This window comes from Pyxicephalus adspersus, chromosome 11 (assembly GCF_032062135.1).
Source record: "Pyxicephalus adspersus chromosome 11, UCB_Pads_2.0, whole genome shotgun sequence".
Taxonomy (NCBI): domain Eukaryota; kingdom Metazoa; phylum Chordata; class Amphibia; order Anura; family Pyxicephalidae; genus Pyxicephalus; species Pyxicephalus adspersus.
In genome coordinates this window covers 7,757,497-7,770,690 of record NC_092868.1, presented here as the reverse complement: position 1 = coordinate 7,770,690, position 13,194 = coordinate 7,757,497, and the positions used below count along the sequence as shown (strand labels likewise).

General features: G+C 38.4%; 1 long non-coding RNA gene across 1 annotated transcript; it reads right to left on the bottom strand.

Moving 5' to 3' along the window:
* Positions 1–8,694: 8,694 nt before the first annotated feature.
* On the bottom strand, positions 8,695–11,260 carry LOC140340703 (uncharacterized). The gene is made up of 3 exons (XR_011922709.1): positions 11,186–11,260; positions 10,898–11,020; positions 8,695–8,835 (listed from the first exon to the last, which is right to left on the bottom strand). It is a non-coding gene; the product is annotated as an uncharacterized lncRNA (long non-coding RNA).
* Between the last annotated feature and the right edge of the window lie 1,934 nt (positions 11,261–13,194).

Sequence of the window (13,194 nt, the reverse complement as noted above, 5' to 3'; positions counted from 1 at the left end):
CCTAGACTACTCCTTGTCTGAGACCCCCTAAACCCAGCTGCTAGCTAGAAGGGGCCCTTAGGGGGTCCCCAGGTATCCCTTGAGTCCCCTGAAAAATGGGGGGGGGGGTCAGGCTCCCCAGGCACACTGATGGCCTGTGCCCCTGAGGTTGCAACCCTGTTAACCTAACCGAGGGGAAAGATTAACATAATCCACTTCCCCCCACCCTCAACTACTCTGGCATGAAGCCAGGCTTCGCCCAAAGAAGACTCTGTCTCCTAAGCTGGACTAAGAGGCCCTGAAATTTCCTCTCACTACCTATGTTCTAACAGAAATTTGTTCTCACTTCCGTCAAGCCCTTTTTCACTCCTAACCCACGCTCCACACTAGCACAGGCCCCTCTATCCTTACTACATTTTATTAACCCTTAACACCCCTCGGCTAGGTCTCCCACACCTAATGTAAGACCTGTGCCAAATTTCTTACGGCTACTGGCCTCTCTAAAACTGTGTTTTCAATCTTCAAATATATAGTACTGATATTTTTAGTTTGCTTTATTTCAATGAGCTTATAAAAGGTGTAGTACAATAAATACTTATTTGTACATTATATCAGAATGTTCAACTATAAATACAACTTTTAAGCATTTGGCCCCCACTGCCATTCTGTAAACCCTACAACCATGTCACTGGTGTCTGTCTCCTAGATACCTGCTATTTGACCCATGGCTTGTGACCTGACTCACCCTTGTGTGCCCAATGATTGCAACCTGGCAGTATCCAGCAGTGCAACATTCTCACCACTAGAGGCTCTGGTGAAGATTTGGTTGCTGCTTAGACTTTGCACCTTGGCCCTTCTCAGAGCTCACATCACTTCTGTGCAAGCCATAGCGCCCCCTAGATGCTTCGTCTACCCAAGCATGACAATCCAGCAGGACATGGTTTAGTTTTAATTTTAATATGATATTTTCATTTCTTGCCATATATCACTTCATTCTTCTGAATATTGCACACCTGGTTAAGGTTTAATTTCAGGGTGATGCACTTAAAATCCCTAATATTTTGCACACAGTCCACCTGTCTGGGTAAAATCATGTGAAAAAATCTTACTTGAACTATATACCTGGGCTGTACAGTTCAGCTCTTCTATAAAGAAAATAGTTCATGTTCTTGTAAAAAACTAAAAATTTTGAATTTCCCATTCTTTCTATACGAGGGACACTCAAACGAGGCAAAAAACAGACAAGTATGAAATAAAATAAATACATAAAAAACTTGCCTGGTGTTTTAAAAATAAGATTTTGACTTTTTTGTTTGTTCTTGTTCATTTGTATTGCCACTGGAACCAATGCTCATGTTTATCCAGACAAGACATGATTGCTTTAGGACACTACAGGACTGGTGATGAGTGGAAATGCTGAATTATACTACTACTAAAAAAATAGAATTTCCCTATTAGGAGAACGGTACAAAAACTAGTCAGGAAAACTGCCAGGAGACCTACAAAAACTCTGAAGGAATGTAGGTGTCTCACTAGAATATACAGAATCACAAGGGGGGTGCTATGCACTGCTAGGTAGGGGTGTGAGCCCTTGGAAGGGCCAGGGCCAAGCCCTTGCAAGGGCCAAAGGAGTCTAAGTAACAGCACTGTCTTCTCCAGGGCCTCTAGAGGTGTTGTGCTGCAGACTGTCGCGGTCCTTGGGCGCTCCATGGTTGGCAGAACAGATAGCAAGAGAGTGGTCAATTATAGCTAGGGTGGAGACAGTTAGCAAACAGGGGAGGTCAGAAACAAATCCAGGGGTCTAGTACTAAAAAGCAACAAAGAGACACAGCTGAGACGGGGTTCACTGAAAACTCAGCAGGACGTAGGAGACACAGGAAGAGACTGGAACCATGATGACATAGGGTCACTGAAGATGCATTAGAATGCAGGAGACAGGAAGGGGCAGGGGACACTGGAACAGCAAAACAGGAACTGAACAAGGGAACAAGCAAAGCAACAGAAGACTGGACAACAAGGAGCTGGACAGGGAAACAGGAAATATGGCAACAGCTGAGCAGGAAATAGTTCAGTAAAGCTGGGGGTTTGGCAGTAGCCTGGAGACACATTGCCCGAAAACTAAGTGCTGTGTCTGAGCCAGCTAAATAGCCAGGGGCTATCAACAGGCTATCTCTTCAATGACAAACAGGAGGGGTGATGTAGATCAAACCTGGACTGCCCACATGAGAAGGAGAAAGGACCCAGCTCTTTAGCAAGGTAAGCATGATAGAAGTCATTTCCAAGTACTGGTTGTGTACTACATGTGACAATGGTCTCCTGTTGTCTCGGTACTGTGGGGCAGGACGGTGGACCCTCTATGTCACCAGCTCAGTTGGTAGAGAAGTGCACAGGGCGCGTCTAAGCAGCTTCCCGGTCTTCACCAGAGTCTCTAGAGGTGAGGATATTGCGCTGTGGGCAATTGCCAGTATGCGGCCCCCGTGCATGCCGAGGCGGGTGATTGCTGACAGGCAGAAACAGGACGTGGAATCAGAATGAATGATGACAAAGAGTAGTCAGGCAAGCCATAGATCAGGGCAGGCAGCAAACAGGATTTGTCAGGAAGCAAGCTAAAGGTCAGGACAGACAGCAAACAAGAGTCGTCAGTAAACAATCCGTAGTCAGTACACAGGAACAGTACGCAGAGGCAGGAGCTGTAGAAACCTGGTAGTAGAACCATAGGGAACTCCTTGTCCAGGCAAATTCCTGTGGCCAGGCCACTTCCTTAAATTGGGGATGCCATGTGATGAGTGTAGTTTATGTGAGCCGCAAACACCAACCCCACCAGCAGGGGGAGTGCTGGTGATGGGATAGCCTCAGGTATTGTTCACATGCCTGCCAGCAGAGGGAGTGCGTCTGCAGAACACCCTATTCGTCTGAGGGAAGGGAACAGCTTAACGAGAATCACATGACCTGGACCAGGATGTGCACAGAGGGTTGGATCCAGAAGCAGAGATGGTGCTTGCAGCAGGGGATTGCAAAGTGGGTGACACTGAAAGGGTTAAAGATCCCCCGATCCTGCAGGGATCTGTGACACCCAAATTTTTTAAATGTCTGGACAATAGAACAGGGTTGCAATATGGTAAAACGGAAGGGTGGAGGCTGTTAGCTAGGCACTAAAAGGCGAGTGGTTAAAGGTTCTGGGGGGCAAAATTAGGAGTGTGGTTAAAAAGGTGGAAGAGTCATCACGGCATAGCGTCTCCTTAATGAAGTTGATGGTCTTTGGTTCTGGTAGTGGTAAAAGAGAACTGCAAGTAAGGTTTTGTTCCCATCCCAGTGGTAGTATGGAGCAGCTGGTAACAATAACGTATGAGTGGTGCAAACCACCTCCTCCCCCTTCAAAAAAAGGAAAAATACATTGGTAGGTGAAGCGTTGCCCTTGAAGACCTACAACCAGTATAGATTACAATTATGGTATATTTGTTATATATTGTTGTTATATAGTTGTATTGTTATATTTGGTGTATATAAACATATATTATCACTATTTCGGTGTTATAATATTGTTATATCATATACCATTGTTAATTTTGTTGAGAGTATTATGTAAAATATAAATTGTTGTGATAATTTGAAAATATAAAGTAAAAGAGGGTAGGGAGATGGCAATAAAGCAGCCTTTTGGGCCATTCCCCAAAAAAGTTATGGTGTGGTGTTGATTATTTGGAGAAGGTGAAGGGTAGAGATTGGTGTTGGGAAAGAAGGGATAATGGGAAGAAAAGCGACCATCCTAACTACCTGATTATTAAAAGATTGGAGATACAAACTCAGAAGACAGATTAGACCCTGTTTGGAAAATATGTAATGTAAGATATGGTATATGTATTTTAATGTACAGGGTGCTGTGCAGATATTTTTGTGAAAATGCCAAAAGAAAAAGAATCTCTGTCTATACCTGAGATGTTGCTGTGCCTTTTTATAAAGTGTGTATCAAATTCATGTCATCAAAGACATGAGTTTGTTACATACTTTCCATGAGGACACAGTGCCATCTAGTGGTAGCCAACAATAATGAACAAGTGACTTCTCAACCAACTCAAAAGTACAAACTACTTTAATCTTTAAACAATTAGGGGTTTGATATACAGACTGATCAATGTGTTTTTCATTTTCTTCCCATTTAAATATTTCTTTAAAAAAACAACACAACATAGATATATTTAATTATGTTATTTTATTGGTATTGATTACTGCTGTTACAAGTGACAAATATATTTATATTCAAGGCAAAGTATGTATTTTCAGGTAAAAATTGTCACAATTTTTATTCAGATCAAATTATATTTAAATATGTAAGTGTATTTTCAATCATAATACCTTGCAGTATTAAAAGCATCTTTGCAGAGAGCTTTCTTAAAATCCCAAGCAAATAATGCAGCACATTCATGTAAGTATACTTAAATAAATTTGGCCAGCAGGACATGGTTAAATTTTATTTGAAGATGGTATGTCCATTTCCTGCCATATATTACTTCATTCTTCTGAATATTCCAGACTTGAGTTATTCCTGGGGTTGTAGCACCTAAAATCTGTGGTATTATGCACATACAGTCCAACCATTTGGGAGAAGTCATGTGTACAAACCTGATGTGAAATACACCCCTGGGCTGTAAAGTTCATCTCTACATCATCTATTAAAGAAAATATCCATTATTAAAGGGACAATTCAAAACATGAACAATTAATTACAGGATTCTGGAAGGACGCATGTGGGTCTTATTTAAAACCTAGTGGTATGGTCACATCTCTACAAATGTGCTCTTTGGGGAAACTGCAGTAAAGTATTAAAAAAAAGTGTTGGGGGTGGAGGGTTTTGTTTTGTGACCTGCCAAAGTCATATGAATGCCTGGCCCCTAATTACATATCTCTCTGTTTTCTCATAAACAGAAAGAACACTGGGCACCACCACCTAGTTGTTAGCATGGTAAAGTGGTGTTAACAAATGAGTACTGTTACAAATGAACCTCTGTATTTTATAGATTCGATGGGGCTACATATATTTGGGGGAGGTGGGGGCAGAAAGTTTGAAATCTACTTCCTGCTCATTGGTTTATGAGATTATACACTGCTTTTAACTGATCACTACCTACATGGAGCTTCTATAACTATTTTGCTGACCATTAGACAGATTTCAGTGGCCTTAAAATAGCACAATAATGTATTCAATGTTTCCAGAATCAAGTTTCTCGGTGAGCCTACAGCAGATTGGTCCTCACTGCACAGTTGCAGGAAAATAAAAATATGACATAACTGAATATAGGTTGAAAGCCGTCAATCCCTCAGCGATCCTAGTCCAGTCAGCCTTGTACCATCCTGTGTTCCTTCATCTTTCTGACGTTGACTTGTTTTTTATGTCACCCGATCTTGCACTGTGCAAATGTGAGAAAGGGAGATGTGCCTTCCTGGAAATGTAAGAAAAACTGCATGTGCAGTGAGATCGGGAACTTATTTTTTTACATTCCAGGAAAGCCCCTTCTGTGCATGGCAAAGAGCAGGCATGTGCAGAAGGGACAGCCCGCAACTTCTTGGGAAATGTGACTTATGTATCTCATGAGGCTGTTCAGTCTTTATTGCCCCAACACTAAAGATGAGAGCGAAGTAGTCCTTCCCTTCCACTTAAAAGCTGATTTTTTCATTAGATAAATTAGATGAATTAGATGATGTGTTAGATGATCTTTTATATTGTATTTAATAAAAAAAAACATTGGTGATAGGTACAGTTTAAGGGGCAGCTGAGGACAATGTCAGTTGGTATGAAGCGTTCAGCCAAACCAGCAAGAAGACAACAAGGGACAGCTGCCCCTGGTTGCCCTTTTGCTGGACTGACTAAACACAATCCATGTTGGGGGAGCTTTTTACATTGCACAAATAGGGAGCAACCAGTGTGTAGGGTCATGTTGTGGGGATGTGACCCTCCTCTGTAATGGTTGTCCTTGTCCCTGTTGGAGGTGGGCAGGTTACTGGTTTTGCCAAAGGGCAATGGCTATAATTACAGAAAAGCTTTAGTTTGACTGAAAAAATAAACCTTGTGTATCTGTCAGAATCTGGATACTAATAAGTCATATGCTGATACCTTATTAACTCTTTGATTGCTATTTAAACAGGTTTTGCCCCCTATACCTATTTTTTGTAACTTGAGAAATGCTCCTACATGTCTATTTGGAATGAAATCCAATTTTAAATTTTATAACAAAACGTTGAATTTCTAACCTGCATTCCTTTACTGGGACATGACCTTAAACTAGTAGGAAAACAGTTTAAAACTAAGGTGTTATTTTACTTAACAAGTTTAGTAGATGATGCTGGGAACAGACTCAACTGTAATTGCCTGGGACAAAAATAGCTCTATATTCAGCCAAAAATGCTACAAATAAATAATAATAAAAAAAAGACAGACTATTTCTGTCATCACTCTTTTCTATTTTTCTATAGAAGATTATTCTTCAATACCTGTTGTAAAAATTTAGAATTTATGGATATCTCATCTATTCTACAGTGGAGACACTCAAGCAGAGATAATAAAAAAAACTGTGAAGATTAAAACAAAACAAAAAAACTTACCAGGTTTTCTCAGCATCCCAACATATATAACACATTTGTCACTTTCTTTTCTGCAGGTTGTATTTGTTTTTGAAGTACATAATTTAGTATCAACCGAAGAACAAGCTGGACACTCGTACCCCTTCTTGTCAGTTGGAATCTCTGGCACTATATAATTGTGGACAGAATTATGAAATACACATCATAAACTAAATAGAGCATCATGTTAAAGAAGGATGTGGACAACATACATCCTAAGCAAATCTTTTCTCCGGAAGAGGTGCTTTGTTCTTTTTTGGCAAATAATATATAATTTAATTCAGTGTGCAAATTAGTTGTCCACTAGTTGTCCGAGCTTCAGGGGCTGGAGCTTCAGTGAGCAGCTATTTAAGGTCCTTACCAAGACTTAACCCCCAAAAGGACTACAGGTTTGCAGCCCTAAACCTCTGGGCATAATAATATACCCCTTCACCCAACTAAGGCAGACAACTTCCACTCTACCTCACCCTGTGTTCTCATAAGTGGAGCCAGCTACATAAATGTCATTCCTTCAACTAAAGCAAAAATCTCCTGCTAGCAAACTAATAATTCCAAAGACATGCAGTTAGGTTATTGGGCAACCCCTCAAAAAATGACGTAGACGGTATTAATGGCATATGACAATGGTAGGGACATTAGATTGTGAGCCCCTTTGAGGGATAGCTAGTAAAATGACTATGGACTTTGTACAGTGCTGCGTAATATGATGGTGCTATATAAATACTGTGTAATAATAATAATAAAAATGCCTGCCGTTCCTGTGGGCACACTATTTCTTGGTCTCATATCACCTGAAGAAACCAATTATCTAAATGTGTCAAAAACTGAAATCCTGTTTCTCTCCCACCACCTGATGTTAAATGGATTGATTTTATACTACAACACCTCTAATGTAATTTCTGAGCTTTGTCCAAATAATTTGCACACCAAATTAACTATATTGTTTGTAAAAAAAACACCTCTTTTCTCTGGTTTCATAATATTCTTACCTATAACAGGTTTTGAAACAAAATCCTGTACCTCTCATAATTTAGGGATTGGCACTAATTAACATACTTTATTTATTTTAGGTCATAAGTGGAACCCACCACAACTCCTATACCATATTCATGTTTATTCAGAAAAGACAAGATTGCTTTAAATCACTACAGAAGCGATGATGAGTAGAATTGCTGAATTCTGCTTCTTTGAATTTTCTTAGAAAATTTGGAAAGCTCAGCAGAATAAATAAAAATGATGTTAATTGGGAGAAGGTTTATTTCATGAGAGTTGTTAATGGTAAATTTTAAATAATAAAAAAAAAAAGATTCACCTTAAATTTTAAAAAGATCATTATTCAGGCATGGACTTTCAGGGCAGCGCGGGTTAGATAGCACATTAGATAGGCAAAAGCAGTGAGTTCTAGTTAGGGGTGTAGTTGGGCGGGCACGCATCTTCTCACTTTTTTTGGGGTAAGCACACATGCCCACTCTTTTTTTTTTCAAATAAGTCTTTGGTGGTCTGCAGCTCTGGCCGGTCCCCCTCCAATCCTTGTCTGTTTTTGTAAATAAGTAACACCTCCACTACCTGATATTTTGTAATTATTTCTACAGTACAGAAAGATCTTTAGACCCCATGACATGACCCTTCTAAAAAGTTTATGTAGGTATTTTGGACTTCAGCACTGTCAACTTGGCTCCCCCTTGGATATCTAATGACAAGAAATTGGTAGTAGTCTTCTGCTGATCTGGTTTTAACATATGGAAGATATAATGTAGGTGTATAGAAATATATATATATATATATACATTATTTTATATATGTAAAGTTGTGGGGTATGTATTTATAACTGCTTATGTTTGTTTCTAAGCATGTCACCAGTTTCATTAGTTCCCAGGAAGCTTATTTTGTGAAATGTTTCAAATACTGTGTGAGATCCCACGTACATTTGTTACCATAAATATATCTTTGATTTTGTAGCGATACAATAAATATATTTCTGTGAGACATTCTATAATTAGTGCCTTAAAATTCCTTAAAGCTTTCTAGTTCCTTGAAGTATATCAAAAAGTGGTGGATGTGACATACTGGAAATACAAACTCATCTATACTCACTTTGAAATTCCCCGTCATTGCAGAGATCTCCTTCACAGCATTTTGTTACAATGTTAAAATTAATGTTTTCACTGGCAAAACCATACTGTGTAGTATTGCAAGGCACGTTAAGAGAGCAACGCTGCTGAACAGAATGATAGGTTTTGTCTACAAAAAAAAAAAATTCAATTTATTAAAAAGCATTCCAAAAATGAATAAAGACAGCCTGTAACAGAAGGTAAGTACTTTGGAATTTCAATATTTCTTTATGACCTCCTGGGCGGTTCAATTCTGTCTGGATATATATGTCTAAAAGTGGTATAATGTCTTTCATGAAGATGTATTTTTCATGAAAATTTATTTTACCTTGTAGGCCTGTAATTCTTAGGCATAACTCACTGAAATATGTCCAAACTGAGTATAATAGAGTTTGAAACACAAAATCATGTCAAAATAATAAATTAAATTTAACAATAAACTTTAAATAAAAAACAGTAGCAGTACAGTACAGTAGCATATATAATATAATGAATACTTTGTATTGGTTTCAATATACTTATTTTCTATTGAATCCAATACAAAATATTTTAAAACTTCTGCCACGCCCCGTCTCATGCACCAACACACGCATCCTCCGACGTCACTGAAACTGCCGAGGAACGCCAGTGTTATCGCCGTGGGACCGATCAGAGGAAGAGGACACAGCCGGAGAATGGGATCGGATGGGCTGGACTCTGACTTGGACCAGACAAGTCTTTATTCATTATTTTTTTAGATACCCTGAGCCACACTCAGGGTTACCGCTCAGAAGATTAAAGTGGAAGTAAACCAAAAAACAAAAAGGAATGCTCCATTCAAGGAAAAGGATCTAGAGATTGGGTATGAGCAGAAGAAGCAGCCAGAAGCCTCCTGAGATGCATGACATATGTATGCTGGGAGGCTCTGTGATGCCATTTAGCAATCAAGATAGGGATAAAGGAAAGGGTTCTAAACACCCTCCCCAAAATAAAGAAGGTACTTTTTCTTTATTTTTCTCTATTCTTTGTAAGGTAAACATTTTAGTTTAGGTACAGTTTAACTTCTCTAGCGGTTCATTTCTTTCCGTTTTTTATGTCTAAAAGCAGTACATTGTTTTTCTTGAAAATTAATTTTACAGTATATTATAATAGTAAGAGTATAATAAAGTTTGAAACACAAAATCATGTAAAAACAATAAATTGAATAAATTAAAAAATCTATATATTTAATTTTTTTTTTAAAATTTGTTTTAAATTAAAAAAAAATACATAATATACTCATACTATTATATAAACTGTAAAATAAATGTTCTTGAAAACAATATACTGCTTTTACACATATAAATCCAATGTATTGCATTCAACACAGGTATTACCGGGGCGCCGGCAACGTACACACGCACCAACGTCACCGGGAACTCCTCCGGTGACTCATCTGGTGCAGAAGCCGGCTTGAGGAAGAAGGAAGAGGACAGGGATTGTGGCGATGGACAATGCAGGATGCCGGCGTATCAGGTAAAGCTTTATTTACTTACCTTCCCATAGATTTACCTACCCCGAGTGTGACTCAGGGTTACCACTTTCAGCAACTTTTTTCTACCCCGAGTCACACTAGGGGTTACCGATAGGAAGGTTAATGGATCATCAAACATCAACACAGGTAGTAGATATCAAGTAGTCATCTACAGATTAAAAGATCAACATTTTTTAAATAAAACACAATAAAGTTAACATGTGGGGCATAAAAAGACACAAGGTGGGGATAGAGAAGGAGGAAAGGAGAGTCATCAGGAAAGGGTTAAGAGGGAAAAGGAGTAGATATAGTAATATGATAAGTGGGTACCCTGAAAAGAAAAGACAAGAAGAACAACAAAAACAAAAATGAACAAAATACCAGTATAATATATATATATATATAAAATCTCATTTTGGGTAATGCAACCATTAACACCAAACTTTAGTGTATTTTTTGTAAAAATTAGTGGTAGAAAAAGTTTCTTCAAGTGAACATTGGAAATTGAGATAATTAACCACATCAAATAGATGGGGTACGTTTGGGCTTTTCTATTTTCTCACAAGTGCAAGTTACGCACTCAAAAAATTATTGATAGCATATAGTTGTTGGACTACAGATTTTGAAGAATACCTTTTCTTTTGTCTGGAGATCAGCTTGTTGTATAGTTAATTGAAGAGATAGAAGATAAAATGCTTACTGTATATATCCCGTTGAAAGATGGTCATGCAAACGCTGCCTTCTGGGCATTGATGTTTTTTTCCGAGACATTTATTAGCATTGCGGGCTTCGCATTTATAGCACATAACGGCACAAGCCACATCTAAAACATACGAAAATATGATTAGTAATTAGCCATGATCATAGCAATTGTAAAGAATGTGCTACCCTAACACTTCACACAGTAATGAACCACAGGGCACTAAAAAGGTGTAAATGAGCCTTTTTATGAAGTGTGCAACGAGAATAAAAAATTAAATCTTCTTACCGAAGTAAAGACTGAGGGTGAAAAGAATCATCACGAAGATAAACGTCTTCATTGTTGTTTTTCTGAATGTTCTTAATGGTAGTGATCTTCTGAAGTGTCTACAATGATGTCTGTGATCCTCAAGTGTTGGTATTTATCTGGTGTAAATGGTTGTCGGGAGCTGAGATTTTCTATAAAATATAGTTTTTTTTTTTTAATTTTTATTCATCAAATAGAACAATGGACAATAAATGTGCTATAATTAAAAATAATATTTGCAAACATAACCCATTCATTTGCACACAATTAATAACGCCTGGGATATATACAATAAATAATAAACTCTCAGTATTTGCTTCTAAAGTAAACTACCTCTGGTTGTATTAGTTCAGCCCTACAGGTAAAACCATTTAGCTTTCTCTCCACCCATTAGCAATGAACAATTATTCATTTGTCATTTGTATTTTCTCTCTTCTTGCTTGTTGAATGGTAAAGAGACCCTAGGAAATTGTTTGATTCTGAATTTTATCCAATATTTGTATTTTTCAGCTTTAGGAGAGCAATCAGGTTTCCAATTAATGTTGCTGTTCTGATTTATGTTAAAGCTAAATTAGATCAGAACAAGGACCTGATATCATTATTAAAAACTTAGTATTCTGTTGCTGGGATAGAGATAGGAATTTCTAGGATTTCTGGGGTCTAGCACAGGCAATTATATTTGGAGGTTATTAAGGACCTACTGCAGGCCAGGGAGGAACTGTAGTTTTAGGGTCATTTTAGACCCATGGTGAGCCCTAGCATTCTACCACAGGCACAACTGCAGTTTGATCTGCTCCCATTCAAGTAAATGGCAGATCGCAGTGCGGTTCCTGAAGGCGACAGGTAACTTTAAGACACACAGTTGTTTTTTGAAGCCCGGTGCATATATGGTTACCTGTATTAGGGTTTACAGTTCCTGGGCCCACAGCATCAGTTTGCTGTTTGCCCGAGAGAAGTCAACTGCACAGTTTCACACCACAGGAGCTAAAGGGCCCCAAGTGCTAAGGGATGCTTTACAAGGCAGTCTTACAAATAGCTCTGTTCCTTTTCCAATTCTGTCTAGCTAAGCCAGAAAAATGGCTCCAAACAATATAAAGATTTAACCCTCTTTTCTAAACTAGTAATTAGTTAGACCATAAGATTTTCCAACTGACTAATAGGTTAAAGGAAAAATTCAGTATCCACATTTTTGTTTTAGCTCTATCATTTTTTATTGCTCACTATGAACCTTAAACTGAATGATACCCAACAGACCATAGATATAAGTCATTGAGCACTGTAACCCTAAAACAGGAACATAGTTATTGTATGGATTACGAGGTGAAAATAGAGAGAAATATAATGAGAACACAATGTATAAAAGTTTTGTTCTGGGGTTTTTATACACTTTAATCTTGTGGTTCCTTCAGGAAGGCTGATTCATCAAGCCAAATCGGAAGCTTGACACGTGGGCGTATTCGCGATCCTGGAATCAGAGCCCAAAAATCAATTTATCAACCAAATCTGAGGCGCTGGCGTACTTGCGCGGAATTCATCAAACTGAAGCGATCTCTCTGATGGATATGCACAACCCTGGCAGTTTCACACTGGTGAGCTTGCATTAAACTCACTGTTGCCCTAAAAAAGCATTCTTTCTAATGGCACACACATTACCCTTAGCCCTAAAAAGAAATATTTGTGCTGTTCAAATGTTTAAAACATCTATATGCGCTAAGAAAAAAGCATATTTTAAATTACTTATTTCTTTCCTGTTAGGCAAGCGTTAACTGAGTTCAGCTCCTCTACATAGGCGCCTATATAAAAGCTTACGATGCCTGATCGGAGGAGCCGCCTGCGGGTAAATCTTGAGACTTTCCAAGGGCGAAACCTCGGCTTTGCCATCAGGCGAGATTTTCTCACAAAAGTCACAAGCACACACACGTTCTTTTTTTGCTTCTTTAGATATATATATTGTAATTACTATAGGTATTATAAAAATAAATAAATAAATA